This window comes from Adiantum capillus-veneris, chromosome 3 (genome assembly GCF_014529385.1).
Source record: "Adiantum capillus-veneris isolate H3 chromosome 3, ASM1452938v2, whole genome shotgun sequence".
Classification (NCBI taxonomy): Eukaryota; Viridiplantae; Streptophyta; class Polypodiopsida; order Polypodiales; family Pteridaceae; genus Adiantum; species Adiantum capillus-veneris.
The window spans coordinates 104,997,065-105,009,866 of record NC_140933.1 but is presented as its reverse complement, the minus strand read 5'-3'; positions in this window follow the sequence as shown (position 1 = coordinate 105,009,866).

Genomic DNA, 12,802 nt, shown 5'->3' with positions numbered 1-12,802 from the left:
ACCACGGTATGTACGTACTGTGAAATGTCCACAGAAACTGTACGCCTGGATGCGGCATTACTTTAGTTGTAAACGAGGGGGGGGGGGGGGGGGGGGGGGGGGGGGGGGGGGGGACCATTGAGTGGGGAGGTAAGGCTCAAATTTGCGGGTCTGAAGCGGCTTTGATCTCAGTCGTCCGATCTTTGGTGAACTAGGGGTGAACGCGGGGTAAACTAAGGCTGAACTCGGTGCAAAAATGGCACTCCGAGTTCGCCCCTAGTTCATTCGCCTTGCAGGGTGTGGGTTGAACCCCCGAGACCTCTCAGTTGGCACACGAATGCCCTACAACCATGCTAGCGCGTGTCACTACCCATGTTGGCATGGCACATGATCACACCCTAGTTTACCCGCCCCTAGTTCACTGCATGATCCAACGGCTAAGATTAAAGCCGCCTCGTCCCCCAAAATTTGGGCCCTAGATCCCTTCTAAGCCATATGGTTGTGCCATATAGTGACGAGGGGAGTGGGGGTCTGAGTTGACTTATAGTCTTTATGTTCACCACACAAGGCACATGATGCGTGTGGGCGAGTCGATTAGACCATCAGGCTTACTTGTGTGTGTTTCTGGGTTCGAATCGCCCGCCAGCAAGGGCAACTGCCACCTTTTTAGCACCGTTTCATTGGCTTCGAGATTCCTGCGGGGGTTAAGAGTCGTTAATCCTGCTGCCGCTCATGGATCTTATAGACCCCGTGTCACTTAGTGTTGAGGGTAGGTGCCCAAAATATGGCAACTGCCAACCAACCTACTGGCTTGCCTCCTACTTGCTCTACTTTTAAAAAATTCATATTATCATCAAGATTCGGGCCCCAACCTAAGGTCCGCCTCCGCTGCAACGACCAAGGCACGTCCTTCTTCAACACCTATTTTAGGCGATTAAGCATTGTTATGCACTCACGGTAGGCAAGACAGAAAGATGCAGGCCTCCGTAGGCTGAGAGAGAGAGAGAGAGAGAGAGAGAGAGAGAGAGAGAGAGAGAGAGCAAAGCAAATAGGAAGACGTGCATGCCCTTCACGTCCCCGTCCTTCTCTCGATCCAATCCCAAATGAGCGGCAATACTAAGCCGCCTTTTAGGCCAGCAGGAAGTAAGGTAGGGATGGCATTAGTTCGCCTCTATCGCAACGCCAAGGCGGATTGAACTATAGAAAAATATTGGATACAGGGAGAGAAAATGAGAGAAAATGCACGAGAGAGAGAATGGCAAGATTGTTGCATGCATTCTTGCAACGAAAGAGCAGTATCTTGTGAGATTCTGCTTATTCACCCTTTTTCGAAATGTGTACGACCTACTGCTGGTAGGCATTAACTTTTTGGCCTGCCCCAAAGGGGTGAGCCTCAGCACTATCTCACACGAGCATGGGCATGATGGGATTAATGGCCCACGCCTATTTCCCTGAGCGAGGCATCGTGGGCCGCGTTCGATGTTGCAGAATGTCCCAAATTTACCAATTTGCTTGAATTTACTAAACTAACCCGAATTGACAGAGCGGAAGGATCATCATAGAAGAAGCCCTTCTCCCAATGCTTTCAACAAGCACACGCAAGTGAGGTGGTTAAGGTGATAGGCTTGCAAAGGTGACATTCCGCGTTCGATTCCGAGGGTGAGGGGGAGGGGCACGCCCGAATTTACAAGTTTTGTTGCACCCGAATTTACTAATTTGCTCGAATTTACCACAATCGCATCGGACAGCTCACATCCCACCCGATCCCCAAAATGGGCGTGGGCCATTGATCTCGTCTTGCCCATGCCCGTGTGAGATACTGAGGAGGAGGGGCAAGGCCTTAGTGATGCCTCCCCTTTTTGCTAATGAAAAAGAAGAGTTATTCTTTTAGATTGCATAAATTTTTTGGCCTGCCCAAAGGGCAAAGGCTATAGAGATGCCTTCTCGTTTTGCTGACCAAAATAGAAAAAAAAAAGTTGGGTTGTATTTTCAAGCATTTTCTCATTAGGTTTTTTTTCTATTGGTTGAAGGTCACTTCCATCATTAACCAAGATACGGTGATCTTGTTGAATTAGGTGCGGATACATTATTTTCAATATTGTGTGATTGTAAGAATGATGGATTGGGAGTGGAGAATGATGTTTGTCTGCGGCGGTAAGGTGAGGGCAACGTAACGAGGTTGCGATTGAAGGGTACGGAGGTTGTCGTGGAGATTCATTTACGAAGCAAGGGTTTTGTCGGGGACGCTCTGACCTTGGCGTTGCAGCCTGCGAGCCTAGGGGACCAGCGAGTGTAAAAGCTTGGCATTGCAACCTGCGAGGCCAAGGTGCTAGGGAGTGTCAAAGCCTAGCGGACGTTATGATTCTGCTCGAGAGCTACTGACCAGTTTGTACGGCCTGGTCTTCTTTGACATGGACAAGGGTCTGGATGCAAGGTGCAGGTCGACTTTGGCCCTGTTGGGAGCTACTCACGATGGGTTTGAAGACCTTGATAGTGTTGATATCTGTGTTTGGGGCATATTTCAACTTTGGTGTTGGGCTTTGCTGTGTTCGTGCAACTTTAATGGGCGTTCATGTAGGAGGCACAGGGCATGTGCTGGGAGCCCCACAGCAGAAGCTACGAGTGTCACCCATGATGATGAAGGTGCTCACCAATAGAGCAGGTAAGCAGAAGGTTGTGGCTGCCATGCCGCCCCCGCTGTCCCACTGTACTTGTATAGTAACAAAGGAGATAGGAGGGGGCCAAGGAGAGGACCTCGCAAGGAGGAAGAAGAGAAGTGCATTATGCCCGTCACAAATCTTGGGTGCCTAGTGAAGGAGTAAAAGATCTGTACTTTGGAGCAGATCTACATGTTCTCTTTAATGCCTGTCAAGAGTGTAAGGTGTTAGTCGTACAAATAAGGAAATTATTGCACAAATAACGTATGCCACTATAGCTACCAGCCTACCAAGCTGCAGGTGATGTTGTCCTGGCAGCATCCTACTCTCATGCACTGCCTCATTATGGGCTTAAAATAGGATTGGCAAACTATGTTGCAGCTCACTGAAACGGGCTACTACTTACTCGCAGGATATTGAAGCATTTTGAGCTGAACGAGGTCGAGTATGTTTGAAATGTGGAGGCCTCTAGGGAAGATTGCAAATTGGGGACGAGTGACATCCTTTCACAGCCCTTGTAGATGTCGATCTCATAATTTCTATTGGGAATTATAGGGTTGTTGGAGCCTCGAGGGTGCCCTAGATAGGGGCTTGGACATTCCACACAGTGACAAGAGGTCTGCAGGCTATGGTATGATGAGGTGCTATTATTCTCCATCCACATCATGATGGAAAGAAGAGGTACATCTCTCTAATCATGAAGGGCAAGCAGATGCCCTCGGCCTCTTTGGTCTTTCTACAGAAATAAGAAACGATTGGCTTCATCTCACAGTCGCAAGATGCGGGTGGCCTGATCAAGTTTGTGACTGAGCGAACAACCAACATTACATTATGGCTCATGTCGAGACCACCATCGTGCATGCAGGTGCAAGTAATCAGTTGTTGCTGCTGCAGGTCATGTCAAACCTCGCTTTGCCCACACAACAAACTCAACTTTTTGTTTCACACAGAAGCGAGCCACAAAAGCCATCTTTGCTTGTTGTTGCCTTCCTACTCATTGTGCAAAGTGGTCTTGGAAGCTTTGCCTATGCAATACTGACTTAATTTCTGTGCAGCATTCTGACGCAATCCATAGTGTATCTTTACTTGCTAAGGATATTTTGAGTCGGTTTCAACTGTGGAGGATTTATATAGAGGACATAGATGAGAGCTAGTAGGTGAGCATCTTCAAATTTAAGTTTTTCAGCTACACATGTGTACCATCCTCGTAGCTCCAACACGACCTCCTCTACTTCCTCGTTCATCAAGCCAAGGTCGAAACCTTGCATGCCTAACCATTGATACCAAAATGAAGTCCTACACTCTACATACTCATGCAATTGTATAGTCGCATTCAACAACCTGGCACACCCTCCCTTTTTGCAAGTCTAATAATGAGCTCCAAGAGTAGGCATACATCTTTCACGTGCTTTTTAATGTCCTGATATATGGTTGTTGCCTAGCATGTGATACCTAAACAAATTCATTGTTGTGAATCAGGTTGGATTGCATGTAATTGTAGGTTGTCTGAGCTCCAACAATGGATGTTAATAATACCGTGAAGAAACTGATGAATTTCTTTGGGAAAGAATCAAACCAAAGGGCAAGAAAGAGCATGCATGTTGCATCTACGTCCCGAAGAAATCCGGAACTAGGCAGACTTTGCAAAGGTCTTCAACTTTGAGGGGAAGCAGCCATTGGACAATTTGTAGACCCTTCCCTTGCATATGCAACATGTGGTTGTCTTGTTGATGAGGGATATGAGTCCACATGTTGATTAGAGTGGGATGAAGTTGATGTGCATCCTGATCTCTTAGATAACCAGTTGTAGGAGCTTCAAGAGCATGTCAAAAAGTGCATGAAGCAGAAAGTGCATGAAGGGTGTTGTTCCTAGTGTCAAGAAGGCTAAGGAAGCATTGGGGAGTGTCAAAGGCTAGTCACAGAAAGCAAAAGGCAAATTGAAAGGAGAAGAAGAAGAAGAGATTGACGTAGGTATTGATGTCTAGTTGTCTTTGTTTCCAAGTGAAGGTTTTATAATTGCTACACTTAAAGGTTGTTTGTTTGTAAATCCAAATTCCATATGGGCAATTTAGATTGTTTGTTTGTAGATCCCAAATCCATTCTCATGAAAAGTATTCCCCTGTGTTGGTACACATTCAAATTGAGGATGCTTCCAATGATGTGTTAAGTAGCCCTTACCTAAAAATGAACTTGGGCAAAGGCATCAATGCATCCATTGCAGGATCAACCTCTCATACTCCATCCCCTTTTGCACCAGCACTCTGCAAGCATGGAGGAAGAAAAGGACAACTTTAAAACAACAAGACAAATTAGGAGAGAGAAGAGGGGTGAACCCTACATGGCCATGCCACCACCACTGCCTTCCTTTTCTCGCCTCACAAATGGAACCTACTTAATGGGATCTTTGGTGATTTCATTTAATGGACCACCCATCATCACATGAGTACCCTATTGGCTAAGAGTTTAGCTTATCTATCCTTTATGTTAGGCAGGCCTTGTGATTTTATCACTTGTTTTGATTAGAGAATAAGTTAGTGGGCATTCATTGCTTATAGTGGGATACATAGTAAACAATGAGTGCTTCGTTAATTGGGGGCTGAAATTCGAAGAAATCTTCCAATTTGGAAAGAAATGAATTAGTTGTTGCCATAACCCGCTCTATGCCACATCTTGCTTCCCCTCTAGGCTCTCACCCTCGTCTCCCCTCGTTTATAAAAGTAACACGGGGTGGAGTCAAGGGATCACCAACGGGGTGCCTTTTCGGTGGGGCAGAGGGGCTTTGGACCGTCGGATCCATGCGACAGGAAGGGACAAAGATTTATTCCCACGGAGTCGTTATACCTGCACGGATGCGTGATAGGTGGGTTGGATAAGGCGTGTGAGTCTGGTGGAGGAGGTCAAGGGCTCGAGCAGCGAGCGCGACGGTGGGCACCTATAATTTTACCCCATGTAGCAAAAATCAACGGTGGATTGAATGCCAGTTGTTGATCCCTCGACTCCATCCCCTGTTCTTTATAAACAAGACTGGTCCCCCTCCTCACCATGGCTACCTCCTGCCTCCTTGGAGAACGTGGAAAATGAGAGTGCAGGATATGGTGTAAAAATCGTGGACCGCGGTGCAGCTTTGCTTTCCCGCCTCCTTGGCATCTCCAAGGCTATTTCGATCGACGTTGAAGAGCTCAACAACATCCTTTATGTCAGCTTTCTAGGGTTTTTGTTGTGTCTTGAAGCGATCTGATCTTGTTTGAAGGCTTTCAATCGATTGTTGTTACCTTCTCTCTCCACTCCACTGCCGTAAGATGGCCTCCCATGGCCTCTTTGCCGTGCAAATCGAATGGCATGGACTGCACTCCTTTCCTGCCATGGCACATGTAGGACTTCTTGCTCATTTTGCAAAGTTTTCCAATAACTCTGTGTGTGTGTGTGTGTGTGTGTGTGTGTGTGTGAGAGAGAGAGAGAGAGAGAGAGAGAGAGAGAGAGATATCTTCCCTCCTACTTTGCTGGCAGCTGACACCATGGACGTCACCCTTCTATTAGCTCTTGAAGGCGAGTTTTCCTCATAATTGAAGGGGAATCACTTTTGAGGAAGGGAATGAGATTCCTACGGAATGAATTTATGAATTTCAAAGGAAACCATCACAAGTTGTCGCTCCCATCGGGTCTACAGAAATGCGTCAGCCCTCACATGGCAGTGTAGGCAAAGCGGGCAAGAAATTTGACACTATGCATGATTTATCACCAGCCGTGTGTGCTCATGCAGTTAGCTTCTCCTACTGTGATGTCTCGTTCTGTACTAGGCATTGCAAACGGTAGGGCAAATAAGCTATGGAGCAGTGCATGGGCAAATAAGGGACACAAGGCAAACAAGTAGGCCATCGCATGCGATCAAAACAGACAGCACATGGAGATCTCTCTCTCTCTCTCTCTCTCTCTCTCTCTCTCTCTCTCTCTCTCTCTCTCTCTCTCTCTCCACGTGCCATTTCCCTCCCTTTTCACCTGAAAGGTGTGAAAGCATCTATATTAAACTACATCATGAGTCCTAGTTGAAGAAACCTAATTATGAAGTCACCTCATGATCTTTCTTCAACTACATCATGAGGAGTCACCCATGAAACCGGCTTGGTGCAAAAAAGGATCACCTTATGATGCTCGCATGCTGCATGGGCGGTGAGGGTTGCAACTACCAATAAGGCTTCACACTGAAGACACATAACCAGGCCCAAATCAAAGACCAGGGATTTCACTACAATGCTGACAATGATGGTGTGAGTTGTGCGGATAGCAGGGCCAACACTACTGCAGCATAGCCTTTAAGGTAGTGGGGGTTTGTCCACGATGCATAAAGTATCATAGGCAAGAACCATCAATCAAACCACATCAACGAACCCAAGTTTTCCTACTCAAGGCAGTAGTGCACAAGTATAGGGTAATTTCTTTTTGGATCACTGCAGCTAGATTATAATTGGTTTCAACTTCAATGACATAGCTTCTCCACTCACAAGTGCAAGGCAAAGCATTGCAACATGCAAAATTTACTACATTGCCAAGCAAGATTGCATGTGCATGATCTATGAGCACTTTTATCTTTAAAAGAGGACCATTATTTATAGCAAGCTTGGTGTAATTTGAACCATTTGCAATCAGGTGTGCGCCTCAAGTGGAAACTTCAGGTTGCTGATTAGCAGGTTCAAAGTAGTAGTTGGGGGTGTTTCAAAGGGAGAGCAGGTGGCTGGAACAAGTAGCAAAAAGGATCATGAGCATTAAATAGCAAAATAGCCCAACAATTTTCAACGGAATTTGGGGAATACACCCCAAAGTTGGTCACGCACCATAGCTTGGATGACATGTTGAAAGCCACGCTGCTTTTACCACATTCACACAAATGGGAGACCAAGGCGGCCCGAGGCAGCCACCTACGATATTGACATGGTGAAATGAGGTTTATGAGTCTCTTGCCAGTGCTAGGCACTGTCACCAGCTACGAAAGCTTGAAAAGTGGACGACTGAGATTGACAAGGGTAGATTTTGTGGTTTGATTGCCACCAAGATTTGAACACAAAGGAGGCCATGAGCAGCAATGCCATTGGGATGGAGGCACTACTAGCCGTGTTAGGATAGTTCTACCTATAATAATGTATATTAATCATGGGATTAGCAAGGAATGTGGAACAATAGTGAAGTTGTTGACAACAATAACACAAGGTTTTCATCAATGCTTTTGTCAACAAACAAGAGTATTGTACATAGCTTAAGGAACAATAAGGAAAATCTGGTGTTGTGGTAGAATTGAGTAGAATTTGGTGTTGTCCTTTGTATTGCCTCTTCTTAGGTATCCTAGGATATTTCGAGATTAATACCCATTTGACCTTCTACTCTGGGAGTGTCTTGATTGCACCTTATATGCCCTGACCTTTGGTTTTGGTACCCATATCTATCGGTTACCTCTTTAGTAACCCTTTTCTTTTAAAGTCCATTATGATGATATGCATTCCATATTTATGTCTTTCTGTGTTGATCTTCCATCTTTAATGGACATTGGATAATTGACTTTTACTAGACTACTCGGGACAAATACTTGCTCAACTTTCATTTTCTTTAATGAGTACTTGGGATGATGTACCTTTTCTTTTCTGGATGGCTCTCTAGAGGTTTTATGTGGGTCAGAAAATATATTGAGGATCTATGTTCTTCTTTTGTTGTGGTTTCATCTTGCTTTAGCCGAGTCTCTATGGAAGGTGATTTGAGACTTTGTTTTCCATTAGGACTTCATATATTGACTCTGTTGGTAATGATTGACTGAGCTTTGCTCTTTCTATTGCTTCCTGGTTGTCTGCAACCTTGTTATTCTTCATTTCTAGCTTTGATGGCATCTTTTGCTCAATAGCCATGGTTGTTGTTTTTTGTGTTTAATTTTCACTTGTTATTGACTGGTCTTCTTTAAGATCTTTGGAGGTTTTCTTGGTTGGAGATGAAACATCTTCAATAAACTCGGCTTTGGCATCAATTTCCATTTGAGTTATACTTGTGTTGTCTTCCCTGGGACCAGTCTTGGTCTTCATTCTTTGTTGTCTTTGAAGACTGCATCTTATTTTCACTTTGTATCTCTAGAACATTTTGGGCCAATGGCATTCCTAATATAATATCGTATGGTACATCTTTTGTTGTCATCACATGAAATTGGGCTATGATAGTCTTTGCGCCTATTTGACAGTGGTGGAAATGATTCCCTAATATTTGGCTTGTTTGTTTCCAGAAATGCTAATAAATTTAGGAGCATCTTCCAATTGCGGTTAGCCACATTTTTTCCAATAGTGTGTAGCATAGATCATGCTACAAATGTGAATATTAATCAATACATGTAATCAAGAAGGTATTGTGAATTGATTGTCCATTATTCAATACATGTAAACATGTATTATGGATTGATTATTCAATACATGTAAACAGGTATTATGGATTGATTGTCTGATATATTGTTTGTTGTTGTCTATAATATAAAATTCAAAGAATGTGAGTTATAATAAACTCTTCTTCCAAATGAGTGATGAATTACCTATTATAAAGGTAAGACAAACTACTACCTTTGAGAGAGAGAGAGAGAGAGAGAGAGAGAGAGAGAGAATATCATCTTGAAACTAAGATGCGTGCTAACATTGGCAATTATAAAAAGTATTGTATTGCAAAACATACACAAACCTAGGAGAAGCGTTGTTATTAGTGTATATGCAAAATTCCCTACATTGGTCAAAGTTTAATAATTCATTAGGAAGTGCTCTCTTCAAGATCTTACATCCCTTCAAATGTATCTATTATTGAGCATACGAAAGATTGGTAGGACAAAGAAGCCCCTCATTATTCTCATCTAGCAGATGTGTAAGGCTTTTTAACACAGCTATCCAAGTATTTGAGATATTCCCTTGTCTAAGTATTCTTCAATTTGTTGTGCTCTTCTAGGTACTTGGCATGCATATCCTCACGAAACATAAACTCGATGCTCCAACAACCTCATCATCAAGTTCTTGTCGTGAAATTGCTCCCCCTTTTGACTTTGTATGCTCTATGAATTCCACTAGTGTTCAAAAGAATATAAACGACTTGGCCCATCCTATTATTCATGTATTGTGTAGGATGGATTTTTCTTTTCCTCGCCCCATAGCACTATTTAACATCTGCTTGTCCCTCCCCGTCTCTCTTTCTCTCTCCCTCTTCCTCTCTCTCTTGGTGCATCTACATGGTTGTACTACCTAAGCATATAGACATGCACATACCCCTAGTACTAGAGCTCCATTCCCCCCCTCCCCATAGATCCCATCACAAACCAAGGTTTTTATCCTTATCCTTATTCTGCACCAATTTGGATTGTTTTGTCTTTCCGATAGATGGAGGACATACACACACGAATATTTGATTTGTCTCATAGGTCAACTTCGGCCTCACATAGACGTTAAAAAACTTTCTTTGTTTCTTTCTTTTGTTCCTTCTTTCTCTCTCTCCCTCTTGATGCCTCTTCCCATGTAGTGTATGTTTTTTGCTTGGATCAAGAGTTATTGCATGGATTAGCACCCAACATTTGTTCTTTACTTAGCTAGCCTAATGACAGTTTTAACAGAAGCGACAAAGGGAGTTTTGTAAACGTCGACAAAGGGAATGACATGAATAAAGCCTGTAGAAAATAGTAGCGACATCAAAGGAGCTTGAGCATGAGCAGTGAAGGAGTCGCGAAAGAGATGATGATGGAGATTACGGTGGACATTATCGACATAAGAGAAGGTATGAAAGACGAAGAGACCATGACAAAGAGGATGAATATAGAAAGGGTGGTAGCCCTCAATTGAAAACCGTATTTTTTGAAATAGAAGTTGTTTATAACAGCGCTGCTAAAAAGCAACAGCAAAACGGCCGCGAGGTGTAGGCACGAGCGTCACTAGCAGCAGCAAAGATCTGCAGGAAGTAGCGAGGAGCCTTTAAAAGGACATGCTGATGGAGAGCGCGGTCGACATGAGAGAAGGTCACTTGGAATGTATTGATTGTAGGACATGCCCAACATGGTTGTGGAGCAAATAGCTTGCAAGATATGCCCAACATGTGTGGAAAGGGAGCTCTAGCACCGCACAGAACTAAGAGATGAGAGACCATCATGGAGATTGCACTAGATATGAGCGACATGATGATGGAGATCGCAGCTGACATGAGAGAATGTCACTTCGAATGTATTGATTGCAAGATATGCCCAATATGACTAGTGGAGCAAACAGCTTGCAGGATATGCCCAACATGGCTGTGGAGCTCCTAAACGGTCATGAGGTGGAGCCATGAGTGTTACGAGCAGCAGCTGGCTAAGATCAGCAAGAAGCGGCAAGGAGCCTTTAAAAACTGGCGGAGCAAACAACTTGCAAGATATGCCCATCATGGCTATGGCAAGGAAGCTCATGCACCACATTGGATTAAGAGATGAGAGATGATCACGGGGACGTAGTAGACATGAGCAGCAGGAAGATATGCTCAACGTGGCTATGGAAAGGAAGCTTTAGCACCACAACAGTTTAAGACATGAGAGATGATGACAAAGATTGCAGTAGAAATGAGCAACATGATGATGGAGTGCAGGGTCGTGAGAGAATATCAATTGGAATGTATTGATTGCACGATATGTCCAACATGACTTTGGAAAGGAAGCTTCAGCATCACAGCAGATTAAGAGATGAGAGATGGTAATAAGCTCGAAGTAGACATAAGCGATATGATGATTGCAGTATATGCCCACCAAAATGGATGTGGAAAGGAAGTTCCAATATCGCAGCGGATTAAGAGATGATAGATGATGATGGAGATCATAATAGACATGAGCAACATGATGATAGAGACCGCGGTCCACATGAGAGGTCACTTGGAATGTACTAATTGCAAGATATGTCCAACATGTCTGTTGAAAGGAAGTGCTTGGCTGTTTTAACCAGATGCAAAGTGAGGGTTATGAGATAAAAGATGGAGGCCGTAAAATACGAGTGACATGATTATTGCAAGATATGCCCAACTTGGCTGTGGAAATGAAGCTCCAACACAGCAATGGATTAAGAGACTAGATATGATGATGGAGATCTCAGTAAACATGAGCAACATGATGATGAAGATCGTAGTCGATATGAGAGAAGGTCACTGGGAATGTATCGATTACGAGATATGTCCAACATGGCTATGGAAAGGAAGCAATTTGTTGATATAACCAGATGCGAAGTGAGGGTTTCTTGCCATACGAAGTCCTTGGAGTGCTCTTATGGGAGGATATGCCCAGCAAGGCTGCATGAGGGAGCTCTGGGTGCGTTGATTGCAAGATATGTCCAACATGGCTACAAAAAGAAAGCTCCAACACTACAACAGATCCAGAGATCATGATGGAGATCACATAGACATGGTCCACATGAAGGAAATCATGGTTGGAGATTGTCACTTCGAATGTATGAATTGCAAGATATGCCTCAACCATGGTTGTCTCTTGGCTGTTTAAACCAGATGCAAAGTGAGGGTTTCTCTACCCAGATGTAGAAAGGAAGCTCTTGGCTAATTCAACCACATGTGAAGTGAGTGTTTCTTGCCAAACAAGGAATTGCTCTTACACAAAGATATGGCCAACAAGACCGGTAGAGGAAGCTTTGGCAAAGTGAAGGCATGATACAAAAAACAAGAATTATTGATGAGCCTTCTGTGCAAAACTGCATACGTGGAGCACGTTGATTGCAAGATATGCCCAATCATAGCTGTGGAAAGGAAGCTCTTGGGTGTTTTAACCAGGTGCAAAGAGAGGTTTCTTGCTAGCTGAAAGTCCTTGAAATGATCACATGGGAGGATATGCACAGCAAGATTGGCCGATGAAGCTTTGGGAACGTCGATTGCTCTTGGCTGTTTTTAACACATGTGAAGTGAGGATTTCTTGCTGAACAAAGTCCTTGGAATGCTCTTATGAGAGGATATACCGAGCAAGGCTTGCCATGGAAGCTGTGGGCGCATTGATAACGGGACATGCGCAATATGGCTATGGAAAGGAAGCTATGGCAGTTTTAACCAAATGCGAAGAGAGAGTTTCTTGCCAGACTGGAAAGAAAGCTACTCCATGCTTCATTATGTAAGGCACTTAGGTTTGTGCCATGTTCCATTACATAAGTTCATCT